This window comes from Tachyglossus aculeatus, chromosome 1 (genome assembly GCF_015852505.1).
Source record: "Tachyglossus aculeatus isolate mTacAcu1 chromosome 1, mTacAcu1.pri, whole genome shotgun sequence".
Taxonomy (NCBI): Eukaryota; Metazoa; Chordata; class Mammalia; order Monotremata; family Tachyglossidae; genus Tachyglossus; species Tachyglossus aculeatus.
Genome location: NC_052066.1, coordinates 81532643 through 81551002, shown reverse-complemented (window position 1 = coordinate 81551002; position 18360 = coordinate 81532643). Strand labels below are relative to the sequence as shown.

Below are 18360 nucleotides of genomic sequence, written 5' to 3'. Positions count from 1 at the left end.
CTCCCTTTCCAAAGCTTTCAGACCAAGGCGATTGCAAACTCATCTCAAACCTGAGACCCCATAAAATGTAGCCTTCTGCTGTCAGTCCTAGCTACCATGGGGTCAGGGGGGAAAGGAAGGCTTAAGGGGCAGCTTTAGCCAAGCTATAGCCAATCTACCCCACCTCATGGAGACAGGAAGAAAGATGTAACACAAAAAGAACACAGGCCTAGGAGTTAGAGGACCTGAACTCTGAACACGGCTCTGACACTTGCCTGTTGTGTAACCCTGGGAAAGTCACTTCACTTCTCTTTTCTCCAGTTTCTTTCTCTGTAATTTGGAAGTCAAATACCGGTTCTTCTTCCCCATTAGGTGTGGGACAGGGACTGTGTTCGTATCTATTTTATACTTTATCATCCATCATTATGGTGTTTGTTAAGCACTTACTATGTGCGAAGCACTGTTCTATGTGCTGGGGGAGATACAAGGTCATCAGGTTGTCCCACATGGGGCTCACAGTCTTCATCCCCATTTTACAGATGAGGGAACTGAGGCACAGAGAAGTTAAGTGGCTTGCCCAAAGACACACAGCAGACAAGTGGCAGAGTCGGGATTAGAACCCATGACCTCTGACTCCCAAGCCCAGGCTCTTTCCACTAAACCACGCTGCTTCCCTTTATCTACCCAGCATCTAGTACAATGCTTGTCACTTAGTAAGCACTTGAAAAAAAGACAATCATTATTATTATTAAGACGAGGAACTAAAATAGCAGACCCACCTCTTTGTCCCCTGATGTCAGGAGGAAGAGGTGATAAGGACTCCAACACTGCAGCTGGATTTCGAACTTCCGACAGGCCCCAAGACTGGGCACCTTAGGTTCCTCCTTGCCTCCCACCAGAAACTCTTGATAAGGGATGTTCCCCCCACCCCCCCCCCAACCTCCCATCCTCCTCAACCCTACCCCCATGGTTAGTGTGTTGCGGAGGTAATCCAGCAAACAACAATGGAGTGGGGTTGGGTGTGCAACCTCAGTAACTGTGGCTATGGCAGGGCCAAAAATGGCAAGGGACTTGTAAGGTGCAGACCACTATCGCAGTAGCTCTGGAGCCCTAACCCTCATGATCTTCCCAGGATGCTCGCAGGACCATATGGGATGAGGTGGGGGCTGGCTCAAGGGACTTCTTATGAGATAAATTTCTCATACCCAACCCCAGGGCCAAACAGTGGCTTCGCTAATGACAGTCTCCTAAACACTGGACACTTCCTGATCCATTCCCCAGAGGCAATTCAACTATTACCCCAGGGCTCCCCTAGTCACTGGCCTTTTCACACTAAATGGCCCAAGGACAATTCAACCATCTCCTCTGGGTATCACCAGATTAAGTTGTTATTTGTGTTGTTTATTAAGTGGTAATTGCTGTTGTTTGCCTCACTGACTTCACCATGACCCTTTGATCCCCTCCCTGCCCCTCCATCACCCAAATCCTCTCCTCCCCCATCCCTGTAATCCTGTCTAAGCGCCACCCCTGGTCCTCCCCCTCCCCATCCTGTGCGGGGCACCCATCCTTTGTCCCCTTCCCCCTGCGTGGCCCCATGTCGGTTCGATCCCATCCAATCCCTTCTCACCCCTTCTCCCTGCCCCATCCCTGTTCTCCTGCCCCAGTGCCACCCCTCATTCCTCTCCCCCTGCACTGGCCCCCGTAAAGTCACTCCCATCCAAACCCTCCCCACCTCTCACACAGTCCCCTCACACATTAGCCCCTCCACAGCTGCTGCCAAGTGTGGCTTGTGGAACCCCCACTCTGGCATGGGGAAGCTCCCCTTCATCCTTCACCTGTTCATTTCTCAGTCACTTCTCCTCCTCCTCATCACTGAAACCTGGTTCTCCCTAGATGACATGGTCTCCCTGGCTGCTTTCTCCATAGAGGGCCTTGAAAGTGTTCAGGACATGTCACTACCTCCTCAAAAAACTCCCGTTATTGCCCATCCACCTCTGTATTAATCAAAAACTCCTCACCACTGCCTTTAAAGCACTACCTCACCTTGCCAATTCCTACCAGGAGAAGCAGTGTGGCTTAGTGGAAAGAGCATGAGCTTTGGAGTCAGATGTCATGGGTTCAAATAACAGCTCCTCCACTTGTCAGCTGAGTGACTTTGGGCAAGTCACTTAACTTCTCTGGGCCTCGATTACCTCATCTGTATAATGAGGATTAAGACTATGAGCCCCCTGTGGTACAACCTGATCACCTTGTAACCTCCCCAGTGCTTAGAACAGTGCTTTGCACATAGTAAGAGCTTAATAAATACCATTATTATTACTATGATTATTATTATTACCACACATCACTTCTCTGCTCCTACAACCCAGCCCGCACACTTTGCTCCTTTAGTGCTAAGCTTCTCACTGTGCCTCCATTTCACATGTCTTGCCACCGACCCCTAACTCATGTCCTGCCTCTGGCCTGGAACATCCTCGCTCCTCAAATCAGACAGACAATTTACTCTCCCCCACTTCAAAGCTTTATTGAAGGCACAACTCCTCCAAGATGCCTTCCCCAATTAATCCATCTTTCCCCAGATCACTCTTCCTTCTGCGTCATCTATGTACTTCCATCTGTGGCCTTTGGACATTTGATATTCGCCCCACCCCCAACCTCACAACACCTATGTACATATATTTAAATCATATATTATACATTATTTATTCATATTCATGTCTGTCTCCCCTCTAGACTGTAAGCTCGTTATGGGCAGAAAATGTTTCTACTTGTTCTGTTGTATTGTACTCTCAAGTGCTTAGTACAATGCTGTGCATATAATAAGCACTCAATAAATATGATTAATTGACTATTTTATTTTCTGTCTCCCTCACTGGAAGCTGTATGCTCCTTATGGGCAGGGAACCTGTCCACTCACTCTGTTGTATTGTACTCTCCCAGATGCTTAGCACAATGCTCTGTACATAGTAAGCACTCAATAAATGCCATCGATTAAAAGGTAATGTCAAGTGTATGGGCTTCTGAGGTGAGCAGGATGCAGCTGTTGTCTACGGTGATGGAAGAGTTAGATTGGAGTGAAGAAGTGCCGATACAGAGTTCCCTTTTGGACACATTAAGCTTGAGGTGCTAGCAGGACATCCATGGAGATGTGCATAGAAGGAGAAAGGTTAGGGCTAGCAAGATAATTTTGGTAGTCATCCTCATAATGGTTGTAGTTGGAATTCACCAGAGTGGATGAAATACATAGGGGAGTATGAATAAACTGAGAAGAGAAGGGAAACAGAGGAAGAAACAGTGAAAAGGTTGAAAAGGATCAGCAAGAGAGGTAGGAGGAATACAGGACTGAACAATATCAAAGAAACCAAGGTTTGATAGTGTTTCCAAGAGAAATGAGTGGTCAACAGTAGCCAAAAGGTTGAGTAGATTTTGGATATTTGGTTTGGTAAGAAGGTCATTTTTTGTCTTGGAGAGAACAGTCTTAGTGAAGCGGAATGGGGGTAGAAGAAGATTGCAGAAGTTCGGCAAGAGAGTTGGAGGAGAAGGAGTGAAGTAGTAAGTGTATATAACCTGTTTGAGGAGTTAGGACATGGGTGGGAGGGATGGGAGGAAGATAGGTGGATGATGCCAGGAGGAAAAGAGAAAGGTTTGGGTTTTGGGTTTTTTTTTTCCCCTTAAGGCTAGGTTGGTAAACAGAGCAGGAGGACCTCATCAGATAGGAGAATGATCTAAGATGATAGGCAGAATGGGCACAATTGCTTATAGAAAGTGGGAAGGGATGGGGTTTGCAAAACATGTGCAGAGGATAGATTTTGAAAGCAGGAGGGAGATCTCCTACTGAGAGACAAATGAGAAAGACAATAATAATAGTAATAATAATGATGACATTTATTAAGCATTTACTATGTGCAAAGCACTGTTCTAAACACTGGGGAGGTTACAAGGTAATCAGGTTGTCCCCTGGGGGCTCACAGTCTTAATCCCCATTTTACAGTTGAGGTAACTGAGGCCCAGAGAAGTTAAGTGACTTGCCCAAAGTCACAGAGCTGACAATTGGCGGAGCTGGGATTTGAGAAAGTAAGTTTGGGGATGGGAGTCGAGAAGGTGATGGGGAGATTATGGGCAGCTCACACCTAATGGTTTTGATTTAAAGTAGTTGACAAGGTGATCAGGAGCAAGAGAGAAAAAGGGAAGTAAAGGTCTGAAATAGTTGGTGGGAGCAATGATCCTGGGCAACAATGAGGGAGGAGCAGCAGTGACACTGGGTGGAGGACAGGGCAGAGTTATAGCAGGAATTTGATGAGGCTTAGTGTTTGGATTTCTACCAACAGCAGTCCACAGCCTGAGAGCAGGAACTTAATCAATCAGTAGTATTTACTGAATGCTTGTCACATGTAGAACACTGCACTAAATCCTTGAGAGTACAGTAAAATTAGTACACTGTAATCTCTGCCTTCAGGGAGTTGACACTTTAGCAAAAAAGGAAGTGTGCCTCTTAATCCCCTTCTTCTCTCTCCTTTTCCTCCCCTCCCTCTACTTTTTTTTTTCTCTGTCCCTTCAGAGAGACCCACCCCCACTGTCTTATACCTAAATTCGACCCTAAGCTCAAAATAAAAATTTGGCACTTCTATTAAGGTTTATTTTACTGATTCCCTCAGTAATTCCCTCAGTAATTCCCTCAGTTCAGTTATCGGCTTACTCGAGCTTTACAAACATTTCGTCCTCTTACGTCAGTGGATTGGGCACTTTGGAGAGTTAGGAACGTTAGGAGGCTGCTATCCTCTTCCCCCCAGAGCTTGGCTTCCATCTGGGGCCATCCCTCAATGACTCCACCAGGCTCCTCTACTGGCTCTAATTGATTCTGGCTCCAATGGGTGGAGCATTGTACATATCTATTCTATTTATTTTATTTTGTTAGTATGTTTGGTTTTGTCTCCCCCTTTTAGACTGTGAGCCCACTGTTGGGTAGGGACTGTCTCTATATGTTGTCAATTTGTACTTCCCAAGTGCTCAGTACAGGGCTCTACACACAGTAAGAGCTCAACAAATATCACTGATCAGTTGATTGTTAGAACTGGCAGACTCATTTTTCAAACACAACCTTATCTCTGTGCTATCTCTCGCATCTAATTGCTTCCTTCACGACCTCAGTGCCAGAACAAGGCAGCCCTGTCTTGTTGCCTGTCCAAGGACTGATATTGTAAGAGTCTGCCTACATCTGCTTTTCATTTACTTTCCTTTTTTAAACTCTAAAATCATGTTTGAGTCCTCAGTCTGTCTTAGCCGACAGTGTGGGAAGAAAAAAAAATGCTCTGCATTTTCCCTAAAATTGTTGACAAGATAGTGCTTCACCACGCATCTCTTTAATTCTGCTGAGAGTCTTTCATCTTTTTTTTCAAACCTTTAGTTGCTAAGCAGTAAAGGGATAGGCAATTTATCTTTGTAGGTTTTTTTAAAAAAAGATGTTTCCATTAAACTTTTTGAAAATTCGACCCGCATGCTTATTTTAATTGTGTTACCTAGAGAAGAACTAACTAATTCAGTAACCAACTGGGCTCTTTTCAGGCCACTGGGCAGCATGGAGAGTCATACTTCCCAAAAGGCAGGGAAAGATAAAATGGTGTCTAGGGCATCAGCCCATTGGCTAAGGAAGAGCATCGAGCAGAATTAATGTGAACACAGTCTGAAAGACCAATAGAAATTGGTATAAATTGTAGACCAGCATTAAATTTTACAATATGCCATATTTGCTAAAAAGGGGGAAGATGTTAGGCTGGTAGGCAATTAATACAATATTCCAGTGGGATACTGTGATTGTGGATGGAGAGGAAATACACCATATATGTAAGGAAAGAGTTTTACTTATTAATAATTAAACTGAATTATGTGCTATTTCAGAAAATTTGTTGGAGTAACAGTAAGGCACACTACCTTCTTTCAGTGTTTTCAAACTGCTTATTGCATGGGCTTGTTTAGAAAGAATTACATACCTTCTAAAATCCCATACCTCTGGAGGAGAAATAAGAAATGAGATGTGATGTAACCTGTACCTTTTCTTTAAAAATAAAAACAACATTTTTTTAAAAAAAACTACCAAGCTCCTGTTTTCACCTTGTTTGATTCATTATATGAATATCTTTGACAGTTGGGGATGCAATCAGACAACCAATGATATTTATTGAGCTCTTCCTGTGGGCAGAGAACTGAAGTAAGCACTTTGGAGAGTAAAACAGATAGACATGATCCCTGACTTCAGTGAATTTACCACCTAGCAGAGAGAGAGAGAGAGAAAGAAGGAAAGGTAAAATGGCTAACACCTAGCACAAATTTTATTTCCTCAAATTATTTTCTTCTACTTTACAATGAACACATCTTATAGTCCTTACCTATCTATGGAATAAAAGTGAGGGATATTTTAAAGTTGAGAGCAGATGAAACACAGGACAATCACAGATAATTTCACTATAATTTATATTCTAAATGCTATTTCAGCAGGCGACACTTAGGGAAAGAAATTATTCATCACCAATTGAAGAGAATATTATGGCACCATATTTTTGTGCAAAACCCAGTGAGTAAGGGGATGGATTTTAGGTACATGCTATACCCTTCAGCATGTTTCCTTGCCTCATTTTCCCCTTTAAAGATGAGTTGTTAACCCTAGAAATTTGCTTTCCCAACCTGAGCAGTGCAAAGAATCTTAAAATAATACTTCTACAGTCTTTTGACATCTTTGGTTTATAATATAACACTGCTCCTCACAGACAATGTTTACAGGGATATATTTAGATCCGCTTCATGTTTTGTCCATTAAAACACTTTTTGAGTCCACATAGAAGAAAAATGGTGAACTTATACTGATTACTATGTTTACTCTTCTAAAAGATATAACAAAGATGGTGCCATTTTCAGATTTTAAAAAACCCTTCATTTTAAAATATCCAGTTCTAATAATAACTCATGAGAAATGAAATATGAAAGCTTTGAAATGTGATAGGACTGCATTCAAGAACCAAAGGATGAACAGAATTTGTCTGATCATTTTTTTCTTAAAGTTTGAAAAGGGCCTGGATTTTGTCACCCAAGTGAAAAATGATTATTTTCAAGGGAACAAATGCAAACAAATCAAATGCCGGCCCCCTTCTCCCTAAACCTCAGGGGCTTATAATTGGGGTGAAATCCTCAATTGACCGCTCAATGTTTTAAGCTGCATAGAGTAGATGCCCAAGAAGGCTGCTGTAGTCACAATGTCATGTTCAGCAACAATGTCTTGTTTAGCAACCACAAAGTGTTTCCTGAAACATGCCATGAAACCCCTGCCTGCTATCCTTCCCAAGGATTGCTCTATTCCCTCAGGTATAAATACTGGCTCAAGTCAACCAGACAGAGTCATAATGTGCTCAATTCAGGGTGGGAATAGAGGTAGAGGGATGAGAGAGAGAGAGGGAGAATGAGGGAAAGAAGAGGAGCAGGAGGGGGAAGAGAGATAAAGAGATGGGGAGAGAGGAAGAGAAAGAGGGAAAAAGTGGGGGGGGAAGAGAGATAAGAATGGGAAAGGAGAAGGGGGAGTGAATGGGAGACTGAGTGGAAGAAAGGGGAGAAGAGATGGTGGGGAAAGAAAGATGAAAGAAAAAGGGAAGGGGGAAAGCACTCCCCTTACGTGGTGAGATTCTATCAATGTGTGAAAAGACTTTTAAATCATGGACAATCCATTCCACACCATGAGCATGCAAAAGTACTTTTCTGAGATGATGCATATACCCAAAACAGCATCTACAGCCAAAGAGCCAGCATCTATCCAAGTCAGATATTTGGAACATACGAGTTTTCATGCATTACTTGTTCGTATTGGATGACCTTTTGGTAGAATAGTGGGCCTTAGGGCCCAGAACATAAGCTGGTGAAGGGACACACACAAGAAGCAGCATGGTTTAGTGGAAAGAGCACAGGCTTGAGGGTCAGAGGTTGTGGATTCTAATCCCGGCTCCACCACTTGTCATCTGTGTGACTTTGGGCAAGACACCTCACTTCTCTGTGCCTCAGTTACCTCATCTGTAAAATGGGGATTACGACTATGTGCCTCACATGGGACAACATGATAACCTTGTATTTACTCCAGTGCTTAGAACAGCGCTTGGCACAGTGCTCTGCACACAGTAAGTCCTCATGAATTCGATTGAATGAATGAATGAATGAACAAATACCATTATCATTGTTATTATTATTATTATTATTTGAGTTCTATGGGGCACTGTCTCTATTTGCAACCTCAGTAACACTCTCCCTGTGAGTAGGGACATTTCCTCTCCTGCTGGGCCTCTGTGGGGGCTCTGGACCTGGGCACCAGAGATATCTGGGGCAGTTGTCCAAGGTGGTTTTCCCTAACCCCCCAATCCCCTGAATGCTGCCTGGGAAAACCATCTTAAAGTACATTTTGGCTTCAATAACTGGGTCTGATGCTAGTTAATAATAATAATGATGGCATTTGTTAAGCGCTTATTATATGCAAAGCACTGTTCTAAGCACTGGGGAGGTTACAAGGTGATCATGTTGTCCCACAGGGGGCTAACAGTTTTAATCCCCATTTGACAGATGAGGTTAACAGAGAAGAAAACTTCTCTTCTTTCACAGAGAAGTTAAGTGACTTGCCCAAAGTCGCACAGTTGACAGTTGCCGGAGCCGGGATTTGAACCCATGACCTCTGACTCCAAAGCCCGTGCTCTTTCCACTGAGCCACGCTGCTTCTTTTAATTAATAATCATAATGACGATGATGGCATTTGTTAAGTGCTTACTGTGTGTCAAGCACTGTTCTAAGCACTGGGGTAGTTACAAGCTAATCAGGTTGGATGCAGTTCCTGACCTTCATGAGGGTTCACAGTCTTAATCCCCATTTTACACTTGAGGTGACTGAGGCACAGAGATGTGAAGTGACTTGTCCAAGTTCATACAGCAGACAAGTGGCAGAGGTGGGATTAGAACCCGGGTCCTTCTAACTCCCAGACCTGTGCTCTATCCACTAAGCCGTGTTGCAAGGCAACTGGGGTTTCATTCAACTCCCTATACCCTCTGCCTCCCCCATCCTAGGCAAAGGTGGGCCAAGAAAAAATCCTGCTCACACATAGCATACAGCGGCTCCCATTTTCTCCCATTTCTGCCTCCAGAGGACTATTGTTTCAATTCCATGAATACTGCATCAGTTTCACAGGCACAGCCAATTGGATGGATAACAAGAAACTGGCCTTTTATCATGACTCATGGGGTGGGTAAAGGCACCGAACCATGTATTAATGTCTGCCTCTTCCTCTAGACTGTAAACTCGTTGTGGGCGGGAATGTGTCCATTTGTGGTTATATTGTACGTTCCCAAGTGCTTAGTACAGTGCTTTGCACACAGTAAGCGTTCAATAACTATGACTCTCTGCAACCAAAGAGTTGTAGGAAGATACGCAATCCCATCCTCATAGACTCGCACCGAGCATCATCATTGCTAGACATCTCCCAGTGCCTGTTGTCTTCCATGGGCAGACCAAATTAGAGACTTTGGAAAGCCAGTGCAACAGATGACCGCTGCTGCTCTGAATAAGATGCTCCTTTCTTGAACCCAAAACTAAAGTGCTATGAAAGAAGACAGCCTTGCATTAGTCTCTCGGTTGCTGAAGAAGCAGGGAAACTGTCAAGCGGTGTTTATGTCGCTGAACAGTCTTCCGTAGAAACTCACACCACATCCCCATTGAGCAAAGAGCTGGAAAATTCATTCGCTCATTCAATCGTATTTATTGAATACTTACTATGTGCAGAGCACTGTACTAAGAGCTTGAGAGAGTATAGTACAACAATAAACAGTCAGAATTCCTGCCCACAAAGGTATGAAGACTGCAGCTAAGACTGTTGTCCTGTTGGCCACCAGACACACACACACACACACACACACACACACACACAGTTGTTCACCATCCCCAAATACAAAGAAGGGCAACATGGATGTACTCTCAACTATTTGCTGGACCAAAAACAGGGAGTAGCCAATGTCCCCAGGCCCTTCCTGCTCTTTCTGCCAAATGGTACTGCAGAGAGATACTATTATAGTGGGTGCAATGGGATGTTTTATGATCCCAGGCCATCTCTATTTTTCCGAGAGTCTCCGGCACTCCTTACTCTTGCATGCTCCATATAACTGCCTGTTCTCACCCTTCTCCGCATCCCACAGAGCAGTAGTAGCAGCAAATTCTTGCTCACCAGCAGGAGTGAGAACTGGGGCTCTCTGAACTTGTCATAAGAAGCAGGGAGAGGAGGGAAAGGGAGAAAAGGATATGTAAGGAATATCCATTCTTTAAAACCCAAGCTCAATGGGGCATTCCACTGGAGGAGTTACCCAAGCACCACTTCCCTGTAGAAAAGCATTTTGGCTTAGTGTAAAGAACACAGGCTAAGGAATCAGAGGACCTGGGTTCTAATCCTCACCCTGCCACTTGCCTGCTATATGACCTTGGGCAAGTCACTTTAAGTCTTTGTACCTCATTTTCCTCTAAAATGTAAGCTCTGGGGTAAGGCGGGGGTGAACAAGGAATGTGCCTACCAACTCTGTTTCATTATATTCTCCCAAATGAGCACGAAGCAAGTGCTCAATAAATACCATGAGTGATTGACTGATTCCCTTATCTATAAAATGGGGATTCAAAGTCTATTCTCCCTCTTACTTAGACTGTGAGCCCCATGTGGGACGGACTTTATCTGACCTAATGATCTTATATCTACCACAGGACTTAGTGTAATGCTTGGTACAGAGTAAGCCTTTAATAATACATTATTATTATTATTATTGTTGTTATGTTCCTTACCAACAGGTCAGATACACAGCAGAAGAGCAGATAGGGATTGGTTGTGATGATGATGTGATGATCAGTCCTTTGGAAACAATGGATAACCCTCTGTCCTGAGACTTCAGAACCAAGAATCTTTACAGAGCAACTGATACTAGTAGGCTGTGCAATGCCATCTCATCCCCTTGTCCCTGCCGGTCATGCTTCATTTGTGGCAGAAAGAAATAAGCTAGTAAAAATGCCAGGTTGCAGCACAATATCAAATGTGTGTGCAGTCCATGATAACTAGCTACAAGCAGAATCAGGATGGTCAATCAATCGAACAGTGGTGTTTCCTGAGTACATACTCTATACCAGAACCCAGATTTCCTTATTTCCAGGGCACTACTCTTTCCACTCACAAACACAGAACCGATCAACATGTAGTCCAGGAGTAGCAGTGAAGCAAATTAAGTGCCCTCTAAATAAGGACAACAGAATTTGATGAGGAAGAAAATGATGATGATAATGGAGACATGTTCCTCATCTTCATCTTTCAAACTGCCTAATGGAGAGAGCATGGACGAGGGAGTCTGAGGACCTAGGTTCTAATCTTGGCTCTGCTATTGGCCTTTTGTGTACCCTTGAAATTAACTTCTCTATGCCTTCACTTCCTCATCTCTAAAATTGGGCTTAAAAATCTATTCTCCCTTTCCCCTTCGGCTGTGAGCTCCATGTGGGACAAGAATTACATCTGATAAAATAATAGTAGTAATAAAATTGTGATTATTAATAATAATAATGGCACTTGATAAGTGCTTACTATGTTCATGCACTGTTCTAAGTGCTGGAGTAGATACAAGGTAATCAGGTAGGATACAGTCCCTGTTCCACATGGGACTTACACTATCAATCCCCATTTTACAGATGAGGTAATTGTTAATAAGAATAGTGGTAATTGTTAAGGTTTTTCTATGGGCCAGGCACTGGGATAGATAACATATAATCAGAACAGACCCAGTCCCTATCATTTTGTTTTATCATTTTATCATATTATTACATCCCTATGAGTTGTCATTTAATTTTTCAATGCTTTACTCCCTCACTTAAAGCCATTTGACTTTCCAAATGTTATGCAAATGTAAATATTATTGTTCCAGGTTCTGCCTATATTGCTGAATTTAGTTACAGAGAAATCAAGTTTGGTCTTTAGTCTGCTAAGGTTTCCCCTCCCTTCAACAATAAATAGTTCCTGTCACGTTACACAGCACCTTCATTGGACTATCACACACACTGTCCCAAGTGTAACAGTTTTTGCGGGTAAATTTAAATCTCATGTTTAATGGGCATCTTGAGCACTGAACATTTATAGTCTTCTTCGTACCCTGGGAAGAGCAAACAGGATCATGCACCCTCTTCGAATTCCCTGTGATTTGTTTGTTTGAGCCTCCAATATGGGCCTCTTCCTCCACCAGTCTGAGTCAGGGTATCGTGGCCCTTTAGGAGAGACTGAGGCCCAATCTTTCTTGTACTCCCCATCTCAAAACTTTGTCAAAATTTCAGGGTGAAGTGTTCAATCGATGGCATGTACTGAGTGCTTACTGGGTGCAAAGCATGGAACTAAGCACTTGGGAGTGCACAATACAACAGAGTTGGTAGACACAGTCTCTGCCCACAAGGAGCCAATTCATCTCAGCATTTCTGGCAGCTGAACTGGTTGAATAAATGTAGTTTCACCTCTGCCTTACATCATCAAACGCCTTGAGCGGTCACAGGGGGAGTGAAAGCAAAACAAGCTTTACCTTCCTCCAAGTGAGTTTCTTGCTCTTACTTGAGTTTCAGGGGCTGCCTCAGCTAGGGCAGCTGACTTTAGCTGAGGAAACAGGGAGTAGATGACTTTGCTTGTCCTGAGCTTCACTTCCTGCTTTTAACTGTCCTCTAGACTGTGAGCCTACTGTTGGGTAGGGACCGTCTCTATACATTGCCATCTTGTACTTCCCAAGTACTTAGTACAGTGCTCTGCACACAGTAAGCGCTCAATAAATATGATTGAATGAATGAATGAACTGTCCACTCCAGGAGAGAACCCCTAAGTGGTGAACACTTCTCAGACCTTGCTCTCATCTCTTGTTCTACTAATTTTTTTTAATTGTACTTGTTAAGCCCTTGCTATGTGCCAAGCACTGTACTAAGTGCTGGGGTAGATACAAGAGAATCAGGTTGTATATAGTCCCTGTCCCACATGGGACTCACAGTCTAATAGGAGGGAGTATGATGGAGTCCCTATTTTTTAGATGAGATGACTGAGGCACTGAAAAGTTAAGTGTCTTGCCCAAGGTCACACAGCAGTCAAGAAGCAAAGGTGGGATTAGAATCCAAGTTCTCTGACTCTAAGGCCCACGCTCTTTCCACTAGGTAACACTGCCTCCCCCGATGATATTTCCCACACCTCCAAATATGAAAAGCAACAGGAATGAAGAGGATGCCCAGCGGGATTTGTTTTCCTATATTTCTATAGGCTTCCATCCCCAGTGAGACTTGCCCTAGCCAAGAGGTCACACACACCCTGAAAGTGGCTATGGAAGGGAGTCAGTTTTGTTTCAATCAATCATATTTATTGAGCACTGTACTAAGAGCTTGGAAGGGTACAATACAACAGAATTAGCAAACATGCTCCCTGCCCATAATGAGCTTACAGTCTAGAGGGGGAGACAGACTTTAATATGAATAAGTAATTTCTAATATATAATTTAAAGATATGTACATGAGTGCTAAAGGAGTGGGGGTGGGGCAAATATCAAATGCCCAAAGATCACAGATCCAAGTGCATAAATGACACAGAAGGGAGAGCGAGCCGGGAAAAAGAGGACTTAATCGGGGAACGTCTCTTGACAAAGATGTGACCTTATATAGGTTTTGAAGGTGGAGGGAGTGGTGATCTGGCATCAATGGAGGGGGAGGAAGTTCCAGGTTAGGGGGAGGATATGGGAAAGGGGTAGGTGGCAAGATAGAAGAAAGTGGGACACAGTGAGTAAGATGATGCTAGAGGAGCGAAGCGTGCAGGCTGGGCTGTAGAAGGAGATTAATAGGATGGGGTAAACTGATCGAGTGCTTTAAAGCCAATGATAAGGAGTTTCTGTTTGATGCTACAGTGATTGGATGGCCATGGGTGGTTCTTGAGGAGTGGGGAGACATGGACTTAACAACAGTGCTTGGCACATAGTAAGCACTTAACAAATGCCATTATTATTATTATTTTTTGTTGATACATGATCCGTGCAGCAGAGTGAAGTATTGGAGTGGGGAGAGACAGGAAGCCGGGAGGTCAGCAAGGAGACAGATACATTAGTCAAGGCGGGATAAAGCGCTTAGAACAGTGCTCTGCACACAGTAGGCACTCAATAAATACGACTGAATGAATGAACAACTGAATGAATGAATAAGTGCTTCGATCAGCATGGCATACAGTTTGGATGGAGAAGAAAGGGTGGATTTTAGCAATGTTTTGCGAGTAGAACTGACGGGATTTGCTGACATTGAATAGGCCACTGATATCAATCATTTAATTCTTGGTATTTATGACGGTGCATGAGGAACAATGATTTTATCTTCTGGGACAGACAGTCAATGATTCATAAAAAACATTACAGAATGGTTACAACAAAACGTATACAGAAGAGTCATATGAATGTTTACTCCAATATTTAAAAGTAAAACTGTATCAAACCTGATTAGCTTGTATCTACCCCAGCACTTGGTTCAGTACATAGCAAGTGCTTAAAAAAAGCCATTTGGAAAAAAAAATTAAATATTTTTATTATCTATGTGATTCTCTTGGGGCCGTATCAGACTTCTGTCAAAGAGAAGGGGCTTCTTTCTAAAAGGAAGCAGATGTAATGAAGCAGAATACTTGACAATCCATTTGCATTATGTTTCAACTCTTACAAAGAGTTCAGTATTTTATATTAAAAAAAATATTCAGAATATGGTCTTTTGTATTCTCCCAATAAGATTATAAAAAAATGTTTCCCTCCTCAAAATGTTTCACTAGTACATATATGAAACAAAAAGGAAGGAAAAACATTATTTTCTTCTTAATGTCCAACCAATGTCGAGATCCTCTTGGGAGCAAACTATTATCTGGAAGGCAAATTCCTTTGGAGAACAGTAGGACTTTGAACCCATTGGTTGAGGTAGCTTATGGGAATCCACTCTAGTGCCTTTGTTATTATTAACAAATCATAATAATAGTCATAATACTAATGGGTAGCATTTGGCAAGTTCTTATTATATGTCACAAAATGTACTAAACACTGAGGTAGATACAAGATAATTACATCACAGTTCCTGTCCTACATTCATTCATTCAATCATATTTATTGAGCACTTACTGTGAGTAGAGCACTGTACTAAGTGCCTGAAAGAGTATAATACAACAATAAACAGACAGACTCCCTGCCCACAATGAGCTTACACTCTAGAAGTGCGGAGACAGACATCAATGCAAATACATAAATTACGGATATACACGTAAGTGCCATGGGGCTTGGAGCCAGGGGAGAACAAAGGGAGCAAGTCAGGGGGTCACAGGAGGGGTTGGGAGAAGGGGAAAGGGAAGTTTAGCCTGGGAAGGGCCCCTGGAGGAGATATGCCTTCAATAAGGATGTGGGCAGGGGTCACTGGTGAGATCAAGGCACAGTGAGAAGGTTAGCTTTAGAGTAGTGAAACATGTGGGTTGGTAGAAACAGAGAAGTGAGATGAGGTAGGAGGGGGTGAAATGGCTTAAAATCCAATGTTGAGGAGTTTTTGTTAGGTATGGCATATCCAAACTTGGCTTAACTGACTCTATCCTCTCCTAGTTCTCATCTCTCTGGCTGTTCATTCTCAGTCTCCTTCACGGGCTCCTCCTCTCTCTCCCATCACCTAACTGTGTGGGTCCCTCAACTGAGGCACAGAGAAGATAAATGACTTTGTCCCAGGTCACACAAAAGGTAGAATCAGGATTAAAACCCTGGTCCTCTGACTTTCAGGCCCATGATCTTTCCATTAGGTTCACTATTTTGAAAAAGTTCACTTACCTTGATCCCCAAGAGTCGCTTATGCACAGTAAGATTTGGGACAATTTATTTCATGAATTAGGAGTTAGCTCTGTAAATGAACCCGATGGTTACTTACAGTTTCTCAGAAATGATAACTTTCTCTTGCTGGGAATTCGAATGCCCGTTAGGCCAATACTGATTCCGGTTCCTGGATCCTTATCAGGTGTGATTTGGCAGGCACCATTGTGTTTGTGTAATAGTTTTCAAATATAAAATGGAATGATATTGTGCTCAAAACATTAAATGGACTTTTAAAAGGAGAAAAGGGAATTTGAAGCAAGGATCTTTACCTTATGATCGGATCTTAATTTAAAAAGGAGAGGAGAGGGTCTTCGGTTTGCTTAATAAACACAACTGGCACCATTACTAAGTGACTGAAAGAAAAGTCCAAGGTACACAGAATGCGTGTATGGCACAGAAACTCAAAATACTTTTCCACTTCGAAACTGATCAAAAAGTTAGAGCTATTAAACATGGTAAGAAAACCAAACTTCAGTAGTGGAGAAGGAATTTTGGGGGTCTTCTAAATTTCTATCCTCCATAATAATAATGACATTTGTTACACACTTACTATGTGCCAGGTACTGTACCAATCGCTGGGGAGGATACAAGCAGATCAGGTTGGACACAGTCCCTGTCTCGCATGGCGTTTACGGTCTTAATCCCCATTTTACAGATGAGGGAACTGAGGCACAGATAAGTGAAGCGACTTGCCCAAGGCCATACCGCAGAGAATAATAATGATAATAATGATGATGGCATGGTTGTGAGTTCGAATCCCAGCTCTGCCACTTGTCAGCTGTGTGACTTTGGACAAGGCACTTAACTTCTCTGTACCTCAGTTACCTCATCTGTAAAATGGGGATTAAGACTGTGAGCCCCAGGTGGGACAACGTGATTATTCTGTATCTACCCCAGTGCTTAGAACAGTGCTTGGCACATAGTAAGAGCTTTCCAGAGTTTAGAACAGTGCTTGGCACATAGTAAGCGCTTAACAAATACCATAATAATAATTATTATTAGCATTATCATTATTTGTTAAATGCTTACTATGTGTCTAGCACTGTTCTAAGTTCCAGGGTAGATACAGGCACTTAGGTTGTTCAACGTGGGGCTCAAAGTCTTAATCCCCATTTTACAGATGAGATAACTGAGGCAGAGAGAAGTCAAGTGACTAGCCCACAGTCACACAGCTGATAGTGGCGGAGCTGGGATTAGAACCCACGACCTCTAACTCCCAAGCCCGGGCTCTTTCCACTATGCCACACTGCTTCTCAGAGAAGTGGTGGAGTGGGGACTAGAGCCCATGACCTCTGACTCACAGGCCTGTGCTCTATCCACTAGGCCATGCTGCTTCCTGCCTGCCTCCGGCTTTCCTTCCTTGTGGACTCACTCTATGTTCAGGCCTCCAGCCTCAGTTTTCTCAAACTCGCCTTTCTGCCACTGATCCATGGTTCCTCTCGACCCACCTCGCCACTTGCCTCCACTGTCATTCCACCTGTAGGCTGCACTCTTCTTTTCATCATTTCCTTCCCTGACTCCCAAGCCCGTAACCTTGGCATTATCCTCAACGCACAGCTTTCATTCAACCCGCACATTCAATCTCTCACAAAACCCAACTGGCTCTTCCTTCACAGCATCTCTACAATGTGCCTTTTCCATTCAAACTGCTACCACCCTGATCCAAGCGCTTTCATTCATTCATTCAATCGTGTTTATTGAGCGCTTACTGTGTGCAGAGCGCTGTACTAAGCACTTGGGAATTTCAAGTTGGCAACATATAGAGACGGTCCCTACCCAACAGTAGGCTCACAGTCTAGAAGGAGAAGACAGACAACGGAACAAAACATGTGGTCTGGTGTCAAGTCATCAGAATAAATAGAAGTAAAGCTAGATGCACATCATAGACAAATAGAATAGTAAATATGTACAAGCAAAACAAATGGAGTAATAAATCTGTACAAACATATATGCAGGTGCTGTGGGGAGGGGATGGAGGTAGGGCAAGGGGGATGGGGGGGAGAGGAAAAAGCACTTATTTCCTTCCTTGACTACTGCGTCAGCCTCTTTACTAATCACCCTGCATCCTGTTTCCCCACTGTCCAGTCTATACTTTCACTCTACTGCTTGGATCATTCCTCTAAGAAAAAGTTCAGTCCTTATCCCCCCATTCCTCAAAAACCTCCAATGGTTTAATGTCGGTTTCCCATCTAAACTATAAACTGGTAATGGGCAGGGAATGTATCTACTAGTTCTTTTGTATAGTACTCTCACAAGAACTTAGTACAGTGCTCTGCACATGGTAAGCACTCAATAAACACCATGGATTGATTGATGGCACACCCAACTCCACATCAAACAGAAACTCTTTACCATCAAGCTTGAAGACACTCAGTCAGCTCTGCCCTTTCTGCGCGACCTCATTGATAATTTCCTACTACAACCCAACTGCTGCCACCAACCCCTGGCCCACGACCTACCTCTG

General features: G+C 43.2%; 1 protein-coding gene across 2 annotated transcripts in view; it reads right to left on the bottom strand.

Annotated features, from left to right (window-relative positions):
- The window catches only part of ST6GAL1 (ST6 beta-galactoside alpha-2,6-sialyltransferase 1), a 143270-nt gene that overhangs the window by 29609 nt on the left and 95301 nt on the right, over positions 1 to 18360 (bottom strand). The window lies entirely within an intron of this gene.